Below are 23518 nucleotides of genomic sequence, written 5' to 3'. Positions count from 1 at the left end.
GGGCTGCAGATAAAATAGACAATGCCTGAGTATGGTTGAATTTCAGGTAAGTAACAAATACATTTTTAGCATAAGTATATTCCCAGGCAATATTTAGGACATACTCATACTCAAAAGTTATTCGTTAATTTATAATTGAAATTTAACTGGGTGTCCTGTATTTTTATTTGCTAAATCTGGCAACCCTATTCTTTTTTTTTTTTTTTAAGTTTATTTATGTATTTTGAGAGAGAGTTGAGAGAGAGAAGGGGAGGGACAGAGAGAATCCCAAGCAGGCTCTGCACTGTCAGCCCAGAGCCTGCGTTCGAACGCACAAACTGTGAGATCATGACCTGAGCTGAAATCAAAAGTCAGATGCTTAACCTACTGAGCCACCCAGGTATCCCTGCAACCCTAGTCTATTTGATTTTTTTAAAAAATGTTTATTTATTTATTTGTGAGAGAGAGAGGGAGGGAGACAGTGAACAGGGGAGGGGCAGAGAGAGAGGGGACAGAGAATCGGAAGCGAGCTCTGCACTGACAGCAGAGAGCCCGATGCGGGGCTCAAACACACAAGCCATGAGATCATGACCTGAGCCAAAGTCTGACGCTTAACTGACTGAGCCACCCAGGTGCCCCAACCCTATTCTATTTGAAAGCAAAGGGGGAACCCAGAGGACTGAAAGCCCAAGGACAGCTGGGTTTCAGACTAAGTCTTTACAAGGAATTTTGGGGAGGAGTCATACTAGCCCCATTTTTATACAGTAAGACACCGAGTCCCAGAGAGGTTGTAAAAGTTGCCTGAACTCATAAGGCTGGTAAGTAGAGGAAATGAGCTATGGATACAGGTCTGTCAGATTCAGAAATTCAGGTTTTTATCCCATTGATCGGCTGACTCTGTCCTCCAAACCCCACCTCAAAGGCCAGACAGTCCTGATTGCCAAGGCCCCCGGCGGAAGGGGGGTGGGCAGGGAAGATTGCAGGTCCGGGCTCCTGGGGAGACGTAAAGACAGCTTCCCCCTGTCGTCTGTCTCCTTCCGTGGGTTGGGGCATGGGGATGAGGAAGACGGGATCTCACCTAGCCTCCCAGAGCCCCCCACTGCCCACAGGACAAGGCAGGACCTTGGGCTTGACACGTCCTCCTTCCACACCCCTTCCTTTTGGGCCCTGATGAGTGTTGTTCCCTCAGCCCGGAACAAGTGCCACCGCTGTTTTCTCACTGCTAACTCTTCCTCAAACTCCAGGCCGGGGACTTGCCAGCCTTTTTGACTGAGGCCTGCGGAAAGACACTCAATATCCTAACCCATAGACATTAGCTCAATAGGTCGATGGATATGTAGTTGTAGATATGGTTATAGGTAAGTAAAACTAGCATTTCCTGGGGCGCCTGGGTGGCTCAGTTGGTTAAGCGTCCGACTTCAGCTCAGGTCACGATCTCACGGTCCGTGATTTCGAGCCCTGCGTCGGGCTCTGCGCTGATGGCTCAGAGCCTGGAGCCTGCTTCCGATTCTGTGTCTCCCATTCTCTCTGCCCCTGCCCCGTTCATGCTCTCTCTGTCTCAAAAATAAATAAAACGTTAAAAAAAAAATAAAACTAGCATTTCCTAAACAGCATTTCCTAACTGTGAGGTTAGGAACATTTTTTTTTTAGTTTATTTATTTCGAGAGAGAGAGCGAGCAGGGGAGGGGCAGAGAGAGAGAGGGGGAGAGAGAATCCCAAGAAGGCTCCACCCTGTCAGGGCAGAGCCTGACGTGGGGCCCAGTCTCACTAACCGTGAGATCGTGACCTGAGCCAAAACCAAGAATTGGACGCTCAACTGACTGAGCCACCCAGGCGTCCCCTAACTGTGAGGTTCTAAACTCCTCTCTTCTATTTCACTAAAAAGCCAATTTAGGTCACAACTACTAAATTGATTTCATGACCCACTCACGGGTTGCCCCTCATAGTTTGAAAAATACTGCTTTTGATCCTGACTCAAAAATCGCTTTCTCGTTGGGGAGGCTTCCTACAGTCCCAGGAGCACACACTCCTAGGACCACCCACCCAGTGGTGTGCCCTGCCCTTTTGTATCAATCAGAGGCTCATAATGATCTGCTCAGTGTCTGCCTCCTCCTCTAGACTGTGAGTTCCCAGACCATATCTGGGTTTGCTCGCTGTTGTGCCCTCAGCGGCTAGGGCAAGGTCTGGCACGTTGTAGGTGTTCAATTCATGCTCATCCAGTGAATAAATGAGCAAAACCATCAGTTCTTGTTCCTCCAAACCCCCTTGAAGCCTGTCCTGCACCTTCTCTGTTGCAGCCACATGGCGTTCTTCAGGGACCTGATTCAGGAGAGAGCTCAGAGCTTGGGTAGAGAGAGTGAGTGTGTGCATTTGTGTCTGGTGGGGTGAGGAAGGGTCAGGAACAAGTTTGTCTTCATTTGAAAAGGGTCAGGTGTGCGTAAGGGGCTGGGGGCAAGGGGGCCTCCCTAATAACCCTGCCTTGTGAAGTAGTGAGTTCCCAGTTGCTTGGGGTCCAACAAAGACCGAGCAAACACCGGGGAAGCTGAGGCAGGAGTTTCTGAATGAAGGGGAGGGTTGGAGAAGCTGACTGATGGGGTCCCATACAGCTCCGCCACATGGAGAAGCCCAGGGCAGCCTCCTTTACAGGCGGAGCAGCTGGGAGCCACTGTGGGTGCTAGCAGAGGGGAAACCAGCTGGGAGGGGGAGGCTGGAGGCCTCAAAGGGTGCCTCGGTGGCCCCACAGCTCCCTGGGTTTCATCCACCCCAGGAAGCCCCTCCCACAGGGCTCGAGGGCAAAGTGGGACAGTATCTGCCAGCTGGCCAGGAGAGCTGGTATCTTTGCCCTACAGGGTGAGCAAGGGGCTGCAGATGCCAGGTCGTGCCCGGGTCATTACCAGAGAAGGGGGTGGTAACGAACGGGAAGGGTGGCGGGCAGTGCCCCACAACCTTGTTCGTAAAGGTCACCCAAACCTGTTTGACTCCCCACTCAGAACAGCTGCAGCTAAACCACCCTGGCTCCCGGGTGCCTGCCTCCAGCATCCGTGGGCTCTAGCGATCAGGTGACTTGTGGGACCCTGTTGAGATTCTGTGCAGGGGCCCTCTCCTCCCCACGTGGCGTCGCGCCTACCTTCCTCCCACCCTGGCGCTACACCCCTTCTTGTCCTTCCCTTGGCCTCTGCCAGCGTCACACTCTCCTGGAGACCTGCCCTGCTCGTCCACTGTGCGAGGTGCTAGGCTCTCACTCCTCTCCACCTGTCATCTCAACTATGTGGTGAAGTCGGTACCCGTCCCATTTTAAGGATGAGGGGAAGGGAGGCTCAAGGACATTCAGCTGGCTACCACCTCCTCTGTCCCTACTCCACAGCCCCCTGCCTCACCTCTATGACGGCACAGACCAGGCTGTCTGGGCTGAGTGGCTAAGCTCTGAGGGCAGGAACCGGATCAAGGTGACCTTTGTAGTCCCAATGCTTAGCACGTGATTGGCATGTAGTAGACACTCCAAAGAATGTTTGTAGAATGTTCTGTTTACCCAAGGTCAAAACAGCTAGGAAGTAGCTAAGTCAGATCTTCCTGGATCCCAACCCAGCCCCACACCCTTCACCTTCCTCCAAGAAGCCTTCCTTGACTTAATCAAGGCCGCCTCCCTCTCCCCACTCCCCAGAACCCTGGGTGTTTGGTATGTTCCTATCCCCCCTCTCCCCTACGCTCCCTGAAGGCAGGGTCCTGGGAACAGCATCTCAGCCTGGCTCTGATGCCCCCAGCTTTGCCCCCAGAACCTAAAAGGAACTCTGTGAATGTAGGACACCCAGGCCTGGGTGGAGGGCCCAGGAGAGCCTCTAACTCAGCCAAACTAACTATGTCTTCCACCTGCGGCCTCAGTCACCGCCTCATGACCCCTGTTCATCCAACCACAGTTCCGCCTGGTACTGGGCCTGCCAGCTTCTCACGAGCACGAGCCCAGGCCTTGGTATTCTCTGGGGGTGGGTCCAGGTGGGGCAGCTAATGCTCTGCTCATTTTGCTGCAATTCAATATTAGCCTCCAATTTTCACGCTCGGCTGCCATCCTTCCCTCCTCCCTCCAGCCTCTGCTGGTGGAAGGAGGGCTGAGGATTCCCTATAGCACCTCTCAGGGCCCCTTGGGAGTCCCTCGGGCTGACCGCACCCCCGGGCATGCTCCGAGCTGAGCTCTGGCCTCAGGTTGGAGGGACCTCTGTCCCCACCAAGGGAGCAAGGCCTGGATGTCCAGGGGCCTGGATCCCGATTCTACCTCTGAGGCTGCCTGGCTATGGAATTCAAAGCCACACAGGCTCTCCTAGCTTCCAGGTGAACAAATGTAAAAGTGCCCGCACATGGTGAGTGTTCAAAAACAGGAGTGGAGGCTTCCCCAAAGGACTCAGGGCCCATGGCTCTGGGAAATCCTTTCCTTATCTAACCACCTACCTTCTGGCTGCAATGTTGGTCCATTTTCTCTGGTTCTAGCTGATGAATGTCTGTTTCCTTGGGATTTTAGGGCACTTGAAGCAGTTCATTGTATTTATTTATTCATGCAACAAGTAGCTATTGAGCCCCAGCCATGTGTCAACCACTGTTTTAGGCTTGAGCTACACCAGGCAACAAAACTGACAAAGATCCCTGGCCTGGCCGGGCCGCCTACATGGGGCAGTTTCTCAGTCTAAGGGGCACTTTACTCGATGCACTTTCCCAGCCTGCTCTCCTCCACTTTGAACGACCTGAATGAGAGGAGATGAAAAGAAACTGAAAATATTGGAAAAGACCAAGGTTTACTTTCAGATGTCGCCTTTGGCCCTGTCATACCGCACAACTGGATTTTAAGTGATGTCACACGAGTGCGAGGCTAAGGGTGTACTGTTCCTTACGAAGGTAAACACAGAGTCACTGCATGAGCCCGCAATTCCACCCCTAGGTATATATCCCAAAGAGTTGAAATCAGACATTCAACCGAAAACTTGTATTCACGATACAACTCTATTCACGATAGCTGAAAGGTGGATACAGCCCCAATATCCATCCACAAACGAATGGGTAAACAAAATGCAGTCTATGTATACAATGGAATATGATTCAGTCATAACGAGGAATGAGGTGCTGGTACCTGCTACAATGTGAATGAACCTTTTCAATTATGGCTGAGTGAGAAAAGCCAAACACGAAAAGCCACAAACTGGTGAGTCCGCTGATATGAAATGTCCAGAATAGGCAAATCCATAGAGGCATAAAGTAGATGAGTGGTTGCCAGGGGCCAGGGGAAGAGGGGCAGGGGGAGTGACTGCTTAATGAGTGCAGGGTTTCCTTTTGAAGTGACGAAACATTCTGAAACTAGATAGCAGTGGTGGTTGCACAACATTGTGAACTTACCAACAATACTGAGTTGCACACTTGGAGACGGATGAAGTAGTGAATTTTGCATTATGTTATTTCACAAGCAAAAAAACAAAAGCGTATGCTATGCAGGACTTCCGGGGCCCCTGTATTGCCTCTCCTTTCCCCCGGGGCCTTTGCACATGCTGGTCCTGCTACCTGGGATGCACATCCCTCCTGTCTCCTTTTATTTTTATTTTATTTATTAAAAACTTTTTTTAATGTTTATTTAGTTTTGAGAGAGAGAGAGTGAGAGAGTGGGAGAGGTGCAGAGAGAGAGAGAGGGAGATGCAGAATCTGAAGCAGGTTCCAGGCTCTGAGCCGTCAGCACAGAGCCCGTCGCGAGGCTCGGACTCACGGACCGCGAGATCGTGACCTGAGCCGAAGTCGGCCGCTTAACCGACTGAGCCACCCGGGTGCCCCTATTTTTTTTTTTTTTTTCAGTTTATTTATTTTGAGAGTGAAAGAAAGGGAGAGAGCCCAAGCTGGGGAGAGGCAGAGAGGGTGAGAGAATCCCAAGCAGACACTGCACAGTCAGCCCGGAACCTGACGCTGGGCTAGAACTCACGAATTGTGACATGGTGACCTGAGCCCAAATCAAGAGTCGGATGCTTAACGGACTGAGACACCAGGTGCCCCGCTCCTGTCTTCTTTTAAATTTTTTTTTTAACGTTTATTTATTTTTGAGACAGAGAGAGACAGAGCATGAACGGGGGAGGGTCAGAGAGAGGGGGAGACACAGAATCCGAAACAGGCTCCAGGCTCTGAGCTGTCAGCACAGGGCCTGACGCGGGGCTCGAACTCACGGACCGCGAGATCATGACCTGAGCAGAAGTCAGCCGCTTAACCGACTGAGCCACCCAGGCACCCCTGCTCCTGTCTTCTTTTAGTTCATCCTTCAGGTCTCAGGGGAACCATGACTTCCTCAGAGAGAATCAAGCCCCCATTACGTGCTTGACCACCACATGCCGTCCTGGTGGAGCGCTCGTCTTGGTCATAATAATGAGGTTTATAAGATGAATGTCTCTTCCACTAAACTGTCAGCTTCTGGAGAGAAAGGAGGACCTGTGTAGTTTTTGCTCCCTGAGGTATCCCTGGGGCTTAGCTCAGTGCCTGGCACGTTGGAAGTGGTCAATAAATGTTTACTGAATGAATAAATTCGTACGTGTCCCTAAGGGAATTCTAATAGAGCCGCTACCCCTGGCAGCCCCACCTCAGATGTCTCCCCGTACTGCCACTGAGGCCATTGAGCCTTCAGAGCCACCACACCTCATCCAGGTGACACTGATAGTTAGGATGAGACCAGCAGAAACCAGACACGGCAAGGGAGGCAGAGCGGCCAAACTCCCAGGCGGCTTAGGAGGTAAGACAGGGTTGGTCAATAAGGTGAAGTTCAGGTCAGTCATTGGTATTGGGATGAAAGGAGTCAGGTGGCAAAGCGGGGCATCTGTCGGAGTTGGATGTGCGAACGTGAGGCCGTCAGTGCTGCCCAGGATGGGCTTGTTGAACACATAGCTGAAAGAATCACACACCAAGAGATTGCAGGTAAGTCCTGGACACATAACGGCATAATGATGGGTTCTGGGCACGTTAGAGAGGAGCCTCCAGGGGCCTTGGTGGGTGGTGGGATATGGGGTGGAGGAACGGGTGAGTTCAGAGTAACTCCAAATGTGTAGTTGAGCCCTGCTGCCTTTTACCAACAGGGAGCACTGGAGGAGGAGCAGGTTGGGGGATAAATGATGAGATGCGTTCTGATGTTCTGATGTTGGGGTACTTCTGGGACGGGTAGGAGAAGGTTCTGGGGAGTTGCAGAAGGCGGAGGCGATGGGTAGGAGTGAATGGGAGGGGAGACGGAGGGGAGGACAGGGGGAGTTTCAATGCTCACAGAGGAGCTGGGGAAGAATGTGCAGTTGGAGAGAGGGATGAGGGAGGGGATGACGGATGGTGCTCCCTGCCCCAGGAGGAGGGAGGAGCTGGGGTCCAGCCCCCAGGCTGGTTCTTGTCAGGAGGAGGGAAACGTGTGTTTCAGAAGGAAGAAAGGCAGGGTATGGGTGATGTTGCAACATGAAGGTGCATGGCAAGAACTTGAGGGAATTCCCATCTTAGCGCTTCTGCTTTCTTCGGGAATGAGGAGGAAGGTCAGCTGCTCAGAGGAGCTGGGAAAGGTGGGGGCCAGAGGGCACTGGAGAGGCCCAGAAAGAGCTGCAGCGAGAGAAGGCAGAGAGAGGACCCGTGGGGAGCCCTGGAAAGGGCCCGTCTGAAGTAAGGCCGCCTCGCCATGGTGGCTTGCTGCTCTCCAGGTGGGCGAGGCAGCCCAAAGGCTGGAGGCCAGGAAGGCAGCCAGGTGGGTCCCCTGGGCAGCAGCTCAGGGGGTGGGGACATTGTGAGGCCAGAGGGTCTTGGGTCGAGGGGAGAAGGTACAGGCAAGATGTAGGTCTAGGTGAGCAAGACTCCGGGATAGGAGGCAGGAATGAGGAGTCAGAATCAGAAGCACAGAGGGATGTGGCCAATGAACCAAGTGTTTAATCTAAGCTTTGAGAAGTGCAGGCATTTTAGGAACGACAAACTCCAGGCTGTGGCTATGGGAGGGACTGACTCAGGTGGAGGTGGGGAGGCCTTTGGGCGGAACAGATGAGGACCTTCCTCACACAGGAGGAGAGCTGGGCTTCCGGCAGGTGGATGGGAGGTTTAAGGACAAAGCTGAGGAAATAGGAAGGCTTATCAAAGGATTCTGGAAGACTGGGTGGGAGAGAGAGAAGAGAAGCAGAGAGAGGGACAAGAGCAGGGAAAAGCTGGATGGCCACACAGACTCAGCTCAGATGGCGAAAGCTGGATACGAGGCTTCCAGAACAAGCCCCTCTGCAGGGGAGAAGCAGGCCTCTCAGGAGGGTCAGCCACAGCTGGGGTTGTGTTTCTGAGGAACCCAGCCCCCCTTCTCTGGCCCCATGGATGCTCTCTTCATTCAGGCCTTCGGCATCTTTTGCTCTGATCCCCTGAACAGTCAATGGATCCAACCCCTGACCCCAGAGACGTCTCTTTCCAGGCCCATCTATTCCCCAGCGCAGCATTGACCCCATCTATTCCCCCACAACATCGGCTCCCTCAGAACCCTTCCCAGCCTGCACTCCCCTCCCTCTACAGTATAAACTCCACCCCCCCGGGTCTCCCCAGAATTGTCTGACACCACCCAGGCTGAGCCTGGGACGACCTGCACTTCCCTGAACAGTCTCTGTTCTCGCCTCCAGGCTGTGCGTGGTAGCTCCCTCCTGAAAGGCCTTCCCCACCCTCCTGGCTGGCTCCCGGCCTTTTCTTCCTCCAAGGAGCTTTTCCTAATCATCCAAGACTGTCCCTTCTAGGTGTTCCTAGAGTATTCTGGGCTTTCCTTATCACAGAGCTGTCACGACACTGTGATGTCTCTGCTCTGGCCTGCCTTCCCCGCTATGGATGGTGCAAGAGCGGGGTGTTGGGTCTCTAACACTGGGCCTATGGCCGTGCCCAGTGTAGAAGCTCAATAAGAAATGTTTTGAGTCAATGGGCGAGTTGGTTGAATTGGACCGGGCTGGGCTGCTGGCAGTCTAATTAGTTCAGAGGACGAGTATCTTGTTCCTTTTCCGATGACCTTCCTGGACAGTTGTTCTGGGGGAGAAAGACAAAGTGTCAGGGATGGATCAGAATTACCGGGAGGGCTTTAACACTACAAATGTCAACCTCTCCGGAGGCTGGAGGTCGTATGGTCCGAATTATGTAGGGGTGAGAACGGGGAGGGGTGGCACCTACACATTGAGAAAGCTCCCTAGGTGATGCTGACCTTTCACACTTCCCAGACCCCCCCCCCCCCCCAGAAACTGCTATTCATGGCTCAGTTCTAGGCCATCTTCAAGGTGATAACAACCATCCCTGGGGCTCAAACCAAGATGTGCTGAATTCTGAAACCGATGCCCTCGCCACAACCACCGCTGCCACTGACCCCTGAGGATTTCTGGTTACTTCATTCTTCTAGGGGTGACTCCTAGCGTTCCTGCATCCCTTCATACTGCCCAGAATACTGCATGGAGGCCGTCCAAGTCACGATGACACCCCACAACACCTCGTTCCATAGAGCTCTGCCCCTCCTTCTTGTACATCATATCTTTGCCAAGAAGCTCTCTTTGACCACATCATACTCCTCCCAACTCTCTCTCTCTCTGCCCCCAGCTCTGGACAGATTCTGGTTTATTGTGAGTGTGGCTCTACACCTCACCAGCGAGCACGGTCCCTGTCATCAGGCAGGCTTCATCCCATCCTTGAGTCATGGACAGAAATGGGGACAGGGCTGGAAAGCAGAGAGCTCTTGGGGGTGTACAAAGTGGAGTGGGGCCCCAGAGCCTGAGCTCTGGGAAGCTGGGACCGGAGGAGGAGGCAGTCCCTGAAGGAGGTGGCAAGTCCTGTTCCTGAAAAGAACACTGGAATTCTCTCCCCAGGCTGGCGGAGACGGCCTGGAGCCGCAGAAGGCGATTATCACAGTGCTCCAGGGATTCGAGTTCTATCAGCCCCTTCCAACTAGTCCTCTGGAGCAACATGAGCCCTGGGCCCCTGAGGACCAGCTGTGGGCACAGACTGGGGGTGGGGGTTGAGGCCACCCTGAGGAGGAGGTCCTCACTTCACAACCCTGCAGTCAATTCCAGTGGGAGCTGGGCAACCCCCAGTCCTTTGGCTCATGAGAGCTGGAAAGAAAGTTAGTGGTCGCTTGTCTCGTCGATAGTTCCCGGGCTCAGGGCGGCACGAAGGCTGGGATGGGGGTTCTCAGGCTACTCACTACAATTCATCAGGTGCGCCAGGCTTTGAAGATTTCCCTGACGTGAAGGAAGCTGCAGTCAAGTAACTCAGCCTTAAAGAGCCTCTGCTTTTTCCTGGAATTCTATCGACCTGGGGTGGCACCGCTTGCTATCTGGTACAGATCTGAGTTTGCTCCATACATTGCCCATTAACAGAAAACAAGGAAACAAATTAATCATTACTCACATGCGGTGTGCTCAGTCAGCAACATTTTTCAAAAGGTGAAGTCCGTGGCACCAGTCGGGGGTTGGAATAAATAACAGAGGGTGTCTTTGGTGGTGAAAAGATACATATTATTATTCACTCCAGCCCTGCAGAGGATGCAGCTGAGGTCCAGAGAGGGAAAGAGATTTTCCAAGGTTGCACAGCAGGTAATTATCAAATTTGAATGCAAGTTTCTGAGTCCTAGACCAGAGCACTTTGCACCAGACCACCTGCCCTCTCCATCCTCCCAGAGACCACAGAGACTACCCCCCCCCCCAATACACATGATTTACTCCATTTTACATTTGTGGGCCCCTATTCCTTATGAGAGTCAGTCTTTCTAACACCTTCTTCAGAGTCTTTGACTAATCTATTTGTTCAAGCATGGTGCCCATAGTCAGCTATATTGTGTCGCATATGTAGAAGTGGCTAAAGCAGTAAATCTTTAAAGTTCTCACCACAAGAAACAAATTGGTAAGTTGGTATGGTGATGGATAGTAAGTAGACTTACTGAGATCATTTCACAGTGTACACGACTCTTGAAGCGTTATGCCGTACGCCTGAAACTAATATAATGTTGGATCGCAATTATACCTCAATAAAAAAAAAAAGAGTGCCAAGAAAATCCATACTATGGATGGACCTTGAGGATAATATGCTTAGTAAAAATAAGTCAGAAAAAGACAAATACTGTATGATTTCACTTATATGTGCAATCTAAGAAACAAAACAAAATTCATAGATGCAGGAAATAGATTGGCTGCTGTGGGGAGGGGGTTGGGGGTTGGGTGAAGTGGTTAAAGGGGGTCAAGAGGTACCAACTTCCAGTTATAAAATAGATAAGTCATGGGGCATCATGTACAGCATGGTGACTACAGTCAATACTATTGTATTATGTACTTGAAAGTTGCTAAGAGAGTGAATCTTAAAAGTTCTCATTACGAGACAAAAACACCTGTCAGTTGGTATGGTGATAGATGGTAACTAGATTGGTGATCATTTCAGTATATATCTATATCTATATCTATATCTATATCTATATCTATATATCTATATATCTCAAGTCATTATGTTGTACACCTGGGACTAATATAATGTTATATGTCAATTATCTCAATTAAAAAAAAGAGTAAGTGCCAAGAGAGTTTATACTATATGACTCCATCTATATAAAGTACAAAATCAGACAAAATTGATCTAGGCTGTTATAAGCCAGGACAGTGGTTATCCTTGGGGTAGGCGGTGCCAGGGAGGGAATAAGAGGAGTTCTGTGGTGCTGGTCACGTTCAGCGTCTTGATCCTGGTTCCGGTTACACAGGTGTGTTCAGTTGGTGAAAATGCATCAGGCCGTATACTAATGACCTGTGCGTCTTAATATATGTTTGTAATATGCCAATTAAAAACTTTAAAAGGAGTGTGATCAATAAATACCTGTCATTGATTGGATGGAAGAAAGCACATTGGGACTGTTTCTAACCAATGCTTGAAAAATTGGACAAAGCCACCCCCCCCCCCCATCAGCTGTCCACGGTGCTATGGAGGCTCTCCCTGCCCCCACAGCTTGGCCAGTCAGCCAATGGCCCCAGCAGGGGCAGATGGAAAAGTCCGCATCTTGCAACACCCAAGCTTCATCAGGACCGGTTTCTTCTGGCCCAGTTCATGCCAGGCCTCCTGGGATTAGTGCCAAAATCTGCAGTGAGTAAGGACCCTAAGGAGAATGTCCAACTGGTGACAGAGAGAGCGCCTGCCTTGATGGGAAGGAAGGCAGGGGATGGCAGACATTGAAAGCCCTCTTGAGGAAAGGACAGCTGGAATCCAGAGCCTGGTAGGAATTTGAGCTGTGTGCTGACTCAGGTGGACATAATAACATCTTTCAGACAATTTCTGACTTGCCCAGTTCTTGGGAGAAGGATGCATTTGAGCGCAAGAGTGTGTATGGGCGCCTGTGTGTGCCTGCCAACATGCCTTTGCTCTCTAGCTGTTCCATCTGCCTGGAACACCTTGCCTACTCTGCCCGAAACCCTCCAGTCCTTGTCTCTACCTGACAACATCCTAGGCAGGCTTCCAGGCTCAGTTCAAAGGTCTGATGTGGTCTGACACCTCCCTGCCTCCCAGCCAGAATTACTCCTGCCCTCCTGCTCTGGGCCCACTCGTGAGCCAGCACTCAGGCCCCTGACTCAGATGAGTAGTGTGTGTGCCTCCTCCACTCCTGAACTGTGTGCTCCCCAAGGGCAGGGACTCAAACCTCAGCTCTCCAAAGAACCATTTGAGGGACAAGCATATGCATATAGCTCTGGGAGCACACATTAGGATTGATCCGGGCTAATCCCTCTAAACAAAGAAAATCATTAGCGGATTAATTAAGAGCCCTGTTTGGAGGGCTAATACAAAAGCTAATAATCTTTTAGTTTAAGCAAGTTCTGATGCTTTGATAAGACCTGTCATTGTTACAGTATTGATTGAAGCCAGGCCCTGTCTGTGGAATGCCTGAGTATGCAATTCGCACATAATTCCTCGGGTAATTTGGGCACATTTTTCTCTTATTGACAAGCATTATAATGACTGTAATAAACTATGGAAACCTCATGTGACATGACTACACTCGTCAATAGAGGTGTAACCGTGAATTTAATGAATACATTTCCTAAGTCCTTCTTCGTATAGGATGTTTGCCCAGGTTCTGATCAGAGTATGAACTATATATATGACTCAACAGCATTCATTTATTTATTCACTCATTCATTTATGCACACAGCATATACTCAACCCCACCATAGTCCTAGGCTCCAAGCCAGGGGCCATGGGACATATTCTCAAGTAAATAAGACACCATCCTTACCCTCAATGAGCTTGTCTTTCAGTGAGGTTGGTGATCCCAACAAGCTCACGAGAGCACAAGATGCTATAAGAGAAGCGCTCTACTAACGAAATGTCCAGAAGAAGGCAGATCCTGAAAGGAGAGTCTGGGAAAAGTTTTTGGGTTGGAACGACTTAAATATGTTTTAAGGATTTTTTTAATAGTAATTTTTTTTCTTTCTATAGAAGTAATTCATGCTTCACAATGGCCAAAACAATCCTGAAAAAGAAGAACAAAGTGGGAGGAGTCACACTTCCTGACTTAAACTTACTACAAAGCTGCAGTACTCCATATCAAGTATCAAGAGTGTGTAGATAGATGCAACAGATCAACAGAATACACTTGACAGTCCAGAAATAAACCCATTTACTTGCGGGTAAGTGATTTTCAGCAAAGATGTGAGGACAATTCAGTGAGGAAATCATAATCTTTTCAACAAATGACGTCAGGACAACTGGTTATCTAACACACAAAAGAACGAATTTGGACCCCTGGACTGAAATTAAATCAAAATGATCAAAAACCTAATGTAAAAGACTATAAAAGTGTCAGAAGAAAACATATGATTTAACCTCTTTGAACTTGGAGTGGGTAGTTTCTTAGATACGACGCCTAAAGCACAAGCAATAAATTAAAAAAAAAAATCGGGTGTCATCAAAATTTTAAACTTTTGTACTTCAAAGAATACCATCAAGAAAATGAAAAAAATAACTGATGGAATGGAAGACGGCATTTGAAATCATACCTGATTAGGAATCCAGGATTCAAAATATGTAAAGGACATTTACCACTCAAAAATGAAAAGACAAATAACCCAATTTAAAAATGAGCAGCCATTTGCAATGACACGGATGGAGCTAGAGTGTATTATGCTCAGTGAAATAAGTCAGTCAGAGCAAGACAAATACCATATGATTCCACCGTATGTGGAATTTAAGAAACAAAACAGGTGAACATATAGGAAGCGGGGAGAGAAGAGAGGGAAGCAAACCACAAGAGACTCTTAATGATAGAGAACAAACTATGGGTTGATGGAGGGGAGTGGGTGGGGGATGGGCTAGATGGGGGCTGGGCACTAAGGAGGGCACTTGCTGTGATGAGCACTGGGTGTTGTACGTATGTGATGAATCACTGAATTCTACTCCCGAAACCAGTATTGTGCTGTATGTTACAACTAAAATTTAAATTTACAAAAGGAAAAAATGAGCAAAGGATTTGAATAAATATTTCTCTAAAAATGTCTATATAGACAGAGAAGAAAAATAGGTATTTCTCTATAAATACATAGAAAAGGGCTGGTAAGCACTTGAAAAGATGCTCAACATCATTAGTCATTAGGAAAATGCCAATAGAAACTACAATGGGATACCACTTCGCACCCACTAGGATGGCTATAATAATAATAATAATAGTAATAAAAACAGACAAGTGTTAGCAATGCGTGAAGAAATTAGAACCTCCATAAATTGCTTGTGGAAATTTAAAATGGTGCAGCCACTGTAGAAGACAGTGTGGTGGTTCCTCAAAAGTGAAATATAGAATTACCATATGGTCCAGCAATTCCACTCCTATTCCACTGTGTACCCCAAAGAATGGAACACGGGGACTTGAACAGATCATTGTATGCCAGCATTCACAGCAGCATGATACACAATAGCCAAGGTGGAAACAATCCAATGTCCATCAACAGCTGCATGAATAAACACAGTCATATATCCATACAATGAAATATTAGTCAGCCTTAAAAAGGAAGGAAATTCTGACACATGCAACCCGCATGGATGAACCTTCGCGCTATTATGCGAAGTGAAATAAGCCAGCCACGAAAGGCCACCTATGTCATGATTCCATTTATATGAAACATCCCGAGGAGGCAAATCCACAGAGGTAGTAAGTAGGTTAGTGGTCGGCGGGGACCAGGGAGAGGGAGAAGAGGGGGGACTGCTAAAGGGTACAGGGATTCTTTCTGCGGTGATGAAAGTGTTCTGGAATTAGATGGTGGTGATGGTGGTACAATCTTGTGAGTATACTAAAAACCACTCGACGGTACAGTTTAATTTTTTAACGTTTATTTATTATTGAGAGACAGAGAGAGATAGAGCATGAGCAGGGGAGGGGCAGAGAGAGGGAGACACAGAATCCGAAGCAGGCTCCAGGCTCCGAGCTGTTCAGCACAGAGCCCAACGCGGGGCTCGAAATCACAAACCGCGAGATCATGACCTGAGCTGAAGTCGGACGCTTAACTGATTGAGCTACCCAGGTGCCCCAACTGTATACTTTAAAAGGGCGAATTTTATGTTATGTGAATTGTACGTCAATAGAAAAAGGCAGTGGCAGTTCACAACCCTCCTGAAGCTTCCCGGGTGAAACCTGAAATTGGCCCCCATACCTGGAAGCAGGCCACTCCAGGCTGGGAGGTGGCAGGATTTTTTTTTTTTTTTAATGTTCATTTATCTGTTTTGAGAGAGAGAGAGAGACAGCAGGGGAGGGGCAGACAGAGAGGGAGATTGAATCTCCATGCTGTCAGCTCAGACCCTAACGTGGGGCTCAACTGCGAGATCATGACCCAAACAGAAATTCAGAGTGGGACACTTAATGGACTGAGCCACCCAGGTGCCCCAGGAGGTGACAGCTTTATTTATTTATTTTTTCTTATTTTTTTGAGAGAGAGAGAGCGCAAGTGAGGGGCAGAGAGAGAGAGAGAATCCCAAGAGGGGCAGAGGGATAGAGGGGAAGAGAGAGAGAAGCAGGGCTCACTAGAAGTGGGGCTCATGTTTTATCCAAAGGGGGCAAGTGTTCACCCAAAGCAGGGCTGGAGCTCACCAGATGTGGGACTCGAACTTACAAACCACGAGATCACGACCTGAGCTGAAGTCAGATGTTTAATGACTGAGCCACCAGGCGCTCAGGAGGTGGTGGTTTTGATACGTAAAGGGAGCTTACATAAAAGGCTTGTCTTGGGTGGCAGCAAGAGAAATGGATCCTCGCACGGTCCACCAAACCTTAAAAGTTTATAAAGAGGCCCTAACTGGGTTCATTCACGTGTACCATGCAGGTGTTTTCAATACCACATCACCATCTCAAGGCTATGTCCTTGGAGTGGCCGCTGGGAGTGGGAAAGGCAAGTACAACCCACATTCCCAGCACAGGGGAAGGGGTAAGGAGCCTCTGATTGCCTGGGTCCAGTTCATGGGTCAGTCGGTGGTCACATCTTTTTGATGACCTTTCCCAACATGCTTATCATAGCAAATTTGGAAACCAATGTTTTTCAAAAGAAGAAAAAGCCCTTCCCACATTCTCACCTGGAGGATGTCACGGGCCGGAGGACCATACCAGCAAAGAAATCGAGAAAGGATGGGGTGAGCGCAGCCAGGGTCAGGAGCGGTTGGCACAGACCTTTGGAGGGCTTGAATGCCAGCTTAGGCCACATGCAGGACAAGGAGGAGCCAGGAAGAGTTCTCTCCAGACTATAGAATTACCATATAGGCTGGCCCTGGCTAGGAGGTCATGCAAGAATCTGGGCAAGAAGTAGGCTCTAATAATGGTCAGCATCTCATTGAATACTGAAAACATGTTCTTACCATAAGTCAGCAAATGTTCACAATGTGTATGCACAGTAAACAATGAATGGAGATGGCAGCATTATTTACAATAGAGAGAAAACGGAAACCACGCCAGTGTCCAACAATAGGACCTCTGCAGTTGTAGGAGAGAATGTCACATGGAAAGATATTCAAGATACACAAAGTGAAAAAAGTAGTCACAATAAGGACCTGATTTTGAAAAAAAAAAAAAAAAAAAAAAAAAAAAAAGGTGATTTATAACCCCCATCTTTGTATGTGAGTGGAGACAGGCTAAAATGTAACTGATAGTTTTCCGCTCTGTGGAGTTAGTTTGACTTTCTTTGTCTTGTGTTTTGTGTTAAAAAAATGTTTTTCTGTGATGAACGTGTATTAATTAAAATAATAAAGATAAACATTAATTTGGATTTAATAGTAGAGAAAAAATCCTATTTTGCCAATTTTCTGGTTATTCATGGGAGAATCCAGTGAAACCAGATATCACAGGTCAGCTAACAATTTGAAAGCAATTTGCTTTTTACTTTCTGCCACAGGGCAGAGCCAGGGGTTCAAAGGACCAAGGCCAAGAACGTGATTCTCAGTATTTGGGAGCCAAAGAAACTAGGCAGGTCCATACTGCCAGTGGGCAAAAGATATAACACTTTTAGCTAAGAAAGAAAATGGGGCATCTGGGTGGCTCAGTCGGTTAAGCCTCCAACTCTTGATTTTGGCTCAGGTCATGATCTCACAGTTCATGAGTTCGTGCCCCACATCAAGCTCCACCCTGACAGGGTGGGGCCTGGGGCCTGCTTGGGATTCTCTCTCTCCCTTTCTCTCTGCCCCTCTCTCTCTCTCAAAATAAATAAATAAACTTAATTTGTTTCTTTAAAAAGAAAGAACATTCATCTATTCCTTTATTCATTCATTCATTCATTCATTCACCTGTTTGGTGAGCACCTGCTATGTGTCAGGCACGGAGCTCAGTTCTAGAGTTCGCTTTTGTACTTGAGAAACTGTGCCTGCCTTTGCCAAGCTAGGAATTGATTTATAATAAATCTGTCTGCCCCATATTGAAATTGCCTACCTAGTAGAGTAGATAGAGCGATTTCTATGTGTCATGTGCCAAGTGCTCTATGTAGTGAACCCATCTGCCCCTCTCCACAACCATACAAGGTAATTGCTAGTATTATTACTCCCTTTTATAGACGACAAAACGGAGGTCTTGAGAAGTTAGCAGCTTACCCAGGTTTCTAGGTTTGGAGACGGTGGGCCTTCCACCTACTAACCTGCCTCACTCCAAAATACACGTCAAGGTAGCCTTTGTCACCAGCCACAAGACATGTGCCCACTTTGACAATGTTTCCTGAGTTCCCGCTCTGGGCCAGGCACTGCCTGGGTCCTGGGGACACAGTAGGGACTAAGGCATGACCTGCCCTCAAGCAATGCACAGAACTAGGTGGGAAGCACAGATGGGTATTATCCTCCTTCTGCAAAAGTAGAAAACAGAAACTCTGAGAGGTTGAGAGGCATTTCTGAATTTTACACAAGGCAAAGCACATAAAAACACGTCCATTTTCTTGCTTCTCCTCAGGTTCCTGTTTCTGGCTTTGTGTATATTCATGAATCAGTGCAATATCCACGAAACTTGCCTGTAGCAGTTGGGGAATGTTTAGTAAGACTAATTCTTTTTTTTTTTTTAAGTTTATTTTATTTATTTATTTTGAGAGAGGGAGAGAGAGAGAGCACATGGGGGAGGGGTAGACAGAGAGAGGGGAGGAGAGAGAGTCCCAATGCAGGGCTTGAACTCATGAACCATAAAATCATGACCCCAGCCCAAACCAAGAGTCAGACGCTCAACTGACTGAGCCACCCAGGTGCCCCTGTTAGACTAATTCTTTTTTTTTTTTTTTTTTTAACGTTTATTTATTTTTGAGACAGAGACAGAGCATGAATGGGGGAGGGTCAGAGAGAGAGGGAGACACAGAATCGGAAACAGGCTCCAGGCTCTGAGCTGTCAGCACAGAGCCCAACGCGGGGCTCGAACTCACGGACCGCGAGATCGTGACCTGAGCCGAAGTCAGCCGCTTAACCGACTGAGCCACCCAGGCGCCCCCTGTAAGACTAATTCTTAAAACTCTTACATTTGTATATTTACAGGTCTAGGCATAGCACATGGGGGAGCATGATACCAATTCTTTACATTGTTCAGAGTGTGGTCCAAGGATTTCTAGGGATTCCTGAGCCCTTCCAGACGGTCTGTGAAATCAAAACCATTTTCGCAATAATACTAAAATATTATTTGCCCTTTTTTGTGAATTCTCTCATGTGTACAGTGTTTCCCAGAGGCTGCTTGGTATGATATGTCATCCTGCTCTGATGGCTGATGGAATGTGCGTTTGTGTGTTGTGTTTTAAAAGTTATCAGTTTTAAGGGGCACCTGGGTGACTCCGTCGGTTGAGCGTCCGAACTTTGGCTCAGGTCATGATCTCACGGCTCATGAGTTTGAGCCCCGTGTCAGGCTCGGATTCTGTGTCTCCCTCTCTCTCTGCCCCTCCCCCACTCATACTCTCTGTCTCCCTCTCTCAAAACTAAACAAAAGTGAAAAACAAAATTTGTTTAAGTTACCAGTTTTAGTGTATAATGATAAATACTGATAGTTATAATTTACACAAACAAAAGTTTTTGGAGTCCTCAATAATTCTTTAAGAGTCTAAAAAAGTTCTGACATGAAAATGCTTACGAACTGCTATCCTATAGATCCAGATATTACTTTTGGAAATATTTACCATAGAAGACATAGCAGTGAATGTAATGAAATAAAAACATTTTGTAATTTTTTATGACAGTGATAACGTGGCATACGACATCCCATTCTTTTGTTTGTACATGATACATCTAATCTGTGGTTTAGTTCTGAATCCAGGTATTGCTTTGAGAATTATACTGGTCATTTCCAGCCTCAGCAGAGTGAAGTGTCTCCAAATCGAACTCAATAAAAAACTAAGAGCTATAATGACTCGGTGAAGGCTGTCTAATTTGGCCTGACTGCCAGTAGAACACAAATTCTGTGAAAATCTTGAGTATAACCATATAATTGGTGATTTTCCTATGACAAAGGCAAGAAAAATAAATTTTATTGAACAAACATGTCATTACTTATGAATTCTGAATAATTATGTATGCAATTTATTACTCCCCCAAACACTGCCAGTCCACCAACGGCACTCCCAGATGAGCACAATAATAACTAAATTTAGTTTTTCAATGTTTTGTCAATTTTCAGCTGCATAATAACCATAGCTTTATACATTTAAAAATTGTGTCGTCATGAAAGTATAGCATCAAGGTAGGCTGATAGAACATGTTTTATTTAACACTTTAACGCTTGATTGGTTAACTTTTCAATATTCAGACACATGGCCGGAAACCTGGCCTGGGTTCTGCAAAAGTTAAGAGCGAGCCTCGTACTACACACTGGGTCATCATTTCTCATAGAAGTTGGCAAGAGTTTCCAGAATGTTCAGATCCCCCACATCGGCCACTTTTCACTAAAGCTGGTAGTTCTGGTAACAAAGAAGAGAAGAAGGTGTGGAATCCACACCTCGTCTTGCTTCATGGTGCTCACTACGTTTTCCATGGCCCCGGAATTGCCGGAGCAATGTGACAAGTCACCATCCGTAGGCAGGGAGCCTCTTGGAGCGTGCGGTATAAGGCAAATGCTTCATATATGCAAAAACCAGGACAGGGAGAGCACCTGGGACCCTCCTCCTGTCCCCCAGCACTCTCACATGGGCTGTGAGGATGAAGTCCAGAGTGAGGATGAAGGGCAAACATCTCCCTTGAGCAGGATCATCCTTACGTGGGGCTAGGTCTCAGGCTGTGACTGCCTAGGGGAGCTCCAGGCCCGAGGTTCCCTGTGGCTTGCCAGGTGTGGCTACCCAAGCCTGCCCGGACGCGGTTTCTCAACATGGGTTGCCCGTCAGTCCAGGAAATCTGGGTCAGAAGGCCTTGCCCAGGCCCTAGCTGTCTTTTTACACATCTCCACAGAGGTTGCTCAGGGAAAGAGTCAGGTGGGGAGCCAGGGGGACAGGGTGTTGGTCAGGGGGGCGGGGCACCCAATGGGAAACCAGCTCAGTGTCTGGCATTGTAAGAAATGGCATGACAGAGGAAGTCCTGTCCCCTTCACCTCATCTGCATGGTCCAGCTTGACCTCCTTGCGATGTCTCACATTTTTGCCTCCCAGCCCAGAAGGAAGGGTAGGAAGTGGCAGAAAAGCGACTCTGTCAACCTCTGCTGTCCCCTCTGCTCAACATATCAGTTGAGTGTCACAAGGACAGAGAAAGCCATGACCTTGGTCCTCCTCTTCCTCCACCTCCTCCTCCTCATCACCAGTTACCACTACTGGGTGCTACACAAGGTTCAAAAGGTGATGCCATTTCCTACCCCTGAGGCATCTCAGAGCCAGGAGACTAGGAGGTCAGACATGCCAGCCTCCACCCAGGGTGAAACTCGAAAAGATTTGGAAGCTGATTGGCCCAAGCAGAAGGGCTGAGGCAGAAGGGTGGAGATAAAGGCAGAGTTGGGTTGTGAGGCAGACTGACTGTTCTGGGTCCCAGCCTGGAGAGGCCTGAGTGATGCAGGCCCTAGGGTGTGGCAGGGAGAGGTCAGAGGCTGAGGCCATGCCCATTGCTAATTCAGTCCTCATGGGCATCTGCTACCTGCCAGACTTTGTTCCGTGCAAAAGTGGTCTCTTTCCTCACAGCCCTCATGTTCCTTTCAATTAAGAAATACATTTATCGAGCACCTACCATATACCTGGCTCAGAGTGGGCCATCAGGGTCTCAAAGATAAATACAGTTCTAAAGAACTTACAATAGAGTGTCAGAATCACCTGGGCACAGGGGTGCCTGGATGGCTCAGTTGGTTAAGCGTCTGACTTCGGCTCGGGTCATGATCTCGAAGTTTGTGAGTTCGAGCCCTGCATCTGGCTCTGTGCTGACCGCTCAGAGGCTGGAGCCTGCTGGGGTTAAGAAGTCAGATGTCAACCACCCTAGTTATGTTGTTGCTGTAATGGGCCATAAAATATGGCGCTGAGCTTCCCAGTAGCCAAGGCAAAGGGAAACAGAAAGGCTCATAAATTTACCATTATCTCGTAAAATAAAACATATCAGGTTTCCAGGAGAGATCATTTTTTTCCTGGTAGTAAATAATAAACATAATTTGCTGTGTGGGTCCTTCCTTCCATCAGTAGTATAGATTACCAAAGTAGATAATGCCTTCAGGGGTAGTTTTTCCAGGACAAAACAATGTAGTGATTTTTATATGGTCCTTTCTTCTGCCAAACATCAACGATGTCAAGAGTGTAACATTAAACTGGAACTGGGCCGAAGACATTTTTGCATATGGTCAGCTATGCTAACATGGTTCAATTGTACAGCTTTCTGCTGCCATGAACTGATACAAAGATAGAGCTCAGACTATGTAGAGGAACGGTTACGGACTAGGACCCTTCCCCACCCCATCAGAGCTTGAGTACTGACAAATGTTGCCAAGCAGAGCAAAAGTGGCATCTAAATTCTCGCTTGACTTTGTATTTCTTCACTTATGAGTGATACCAAGCATCCTTCAAAATGTTTATTGGCTTTATTTATATTAAGTAAGTATACCTATATTCTTACTGATTTTGATACACCTTTTTCTGTAAACTGCTTGTCTATATTGTTTGACTCTCTTTTTGTTTTTTCCTGAAGAAAGCATTTAATGATGAACCAAATATAGAGTCCATATTCTTTATACTTTTAGGAAAGTTGAACTGGTTAGGCCCACTTAAAAAAAGAGCAACAAAAGAATTAGTAAAAACATAAAACTTAATGTGAGTATGTATACTTGTGAATTCATTCAACAAACATATCTGATCATGTATAATCTTCTTCCAAACCATTGCTCACATGATGGGTAAACTCAAGGCAAATAAAAGATCACTTCCCAAGCCCCACATAGAAGAAAATACTCAGGCTCATCTTTCTCTCTATGTAATTTGAGAAAATATTATGGATGTTGTGCATTATGCAATGGCTGTGTTTATTTTTTACTGGCTTCTAGGAACCTGTAGTAGGGAAATTTGCTTTGACTATCTATCTATCATCTTTTTATTTATTTTAATATAATTTACTGTCACATTGGCTTAGAAACAACACCCAATGCTCATCCCAACAAGTGTCCTCCTCAATGCTCATCACCCATTTTCCCTGTCCTCCACCGCCCCCCCCATCCACCCTCAGTGTGTTCTCTGTATTTAAGAGTCTCTTGTGGTTTGCCTCCCTTCCTCTCTGTTTGTAACTATTTTTCGCCCTTCCCTTCCTCCATGGTCTTCTGTTAAGTTTCTCAAGATCCACATATGAGTGAAAACATATGATATCTGTCCTTCTCTGACTGACTTATTTCACTCAGCATAATACCTTCTAGTTCCATCCATGTTGCTGCAAATGGCATGATTTCATTCTTTCTCCTTGCCAAGCAGTACTCCATGGTATATACAAACCACATCTTCTTTGTCCACTCATCAATTGATGGACATTTAGGATTTTTCCATAATTTGGCTATCATTTTAATTAATGAATTAATTAATTAATTTATTTATTTTAAATATAATTTATTGTCAAATTGGTTTCCATACAACGCCCAGTAATTTGGCTATTGTTGAAAGCGCTGCTATAAACATTGG

The sequence above is a fragment of the Panthera uncia genome, chromosome B4 (genome assembly GCF_023721935.1).
Source record: "Panthera uncia isolate 11264 chromosome B4, Puncia_PCG_1.0, whole genome shotgun sequence".
Taxonomy (NCBI): Eukaryota; Metazoa; Chordata; class Mammalia; order Carnivora; family Felidae; genus Panthera; species Panthera uncia.
The sequence above is the reverse complement of the archived record's forward strand: the minus strand, read 5'-3'. Positions refer to the sequence as shown.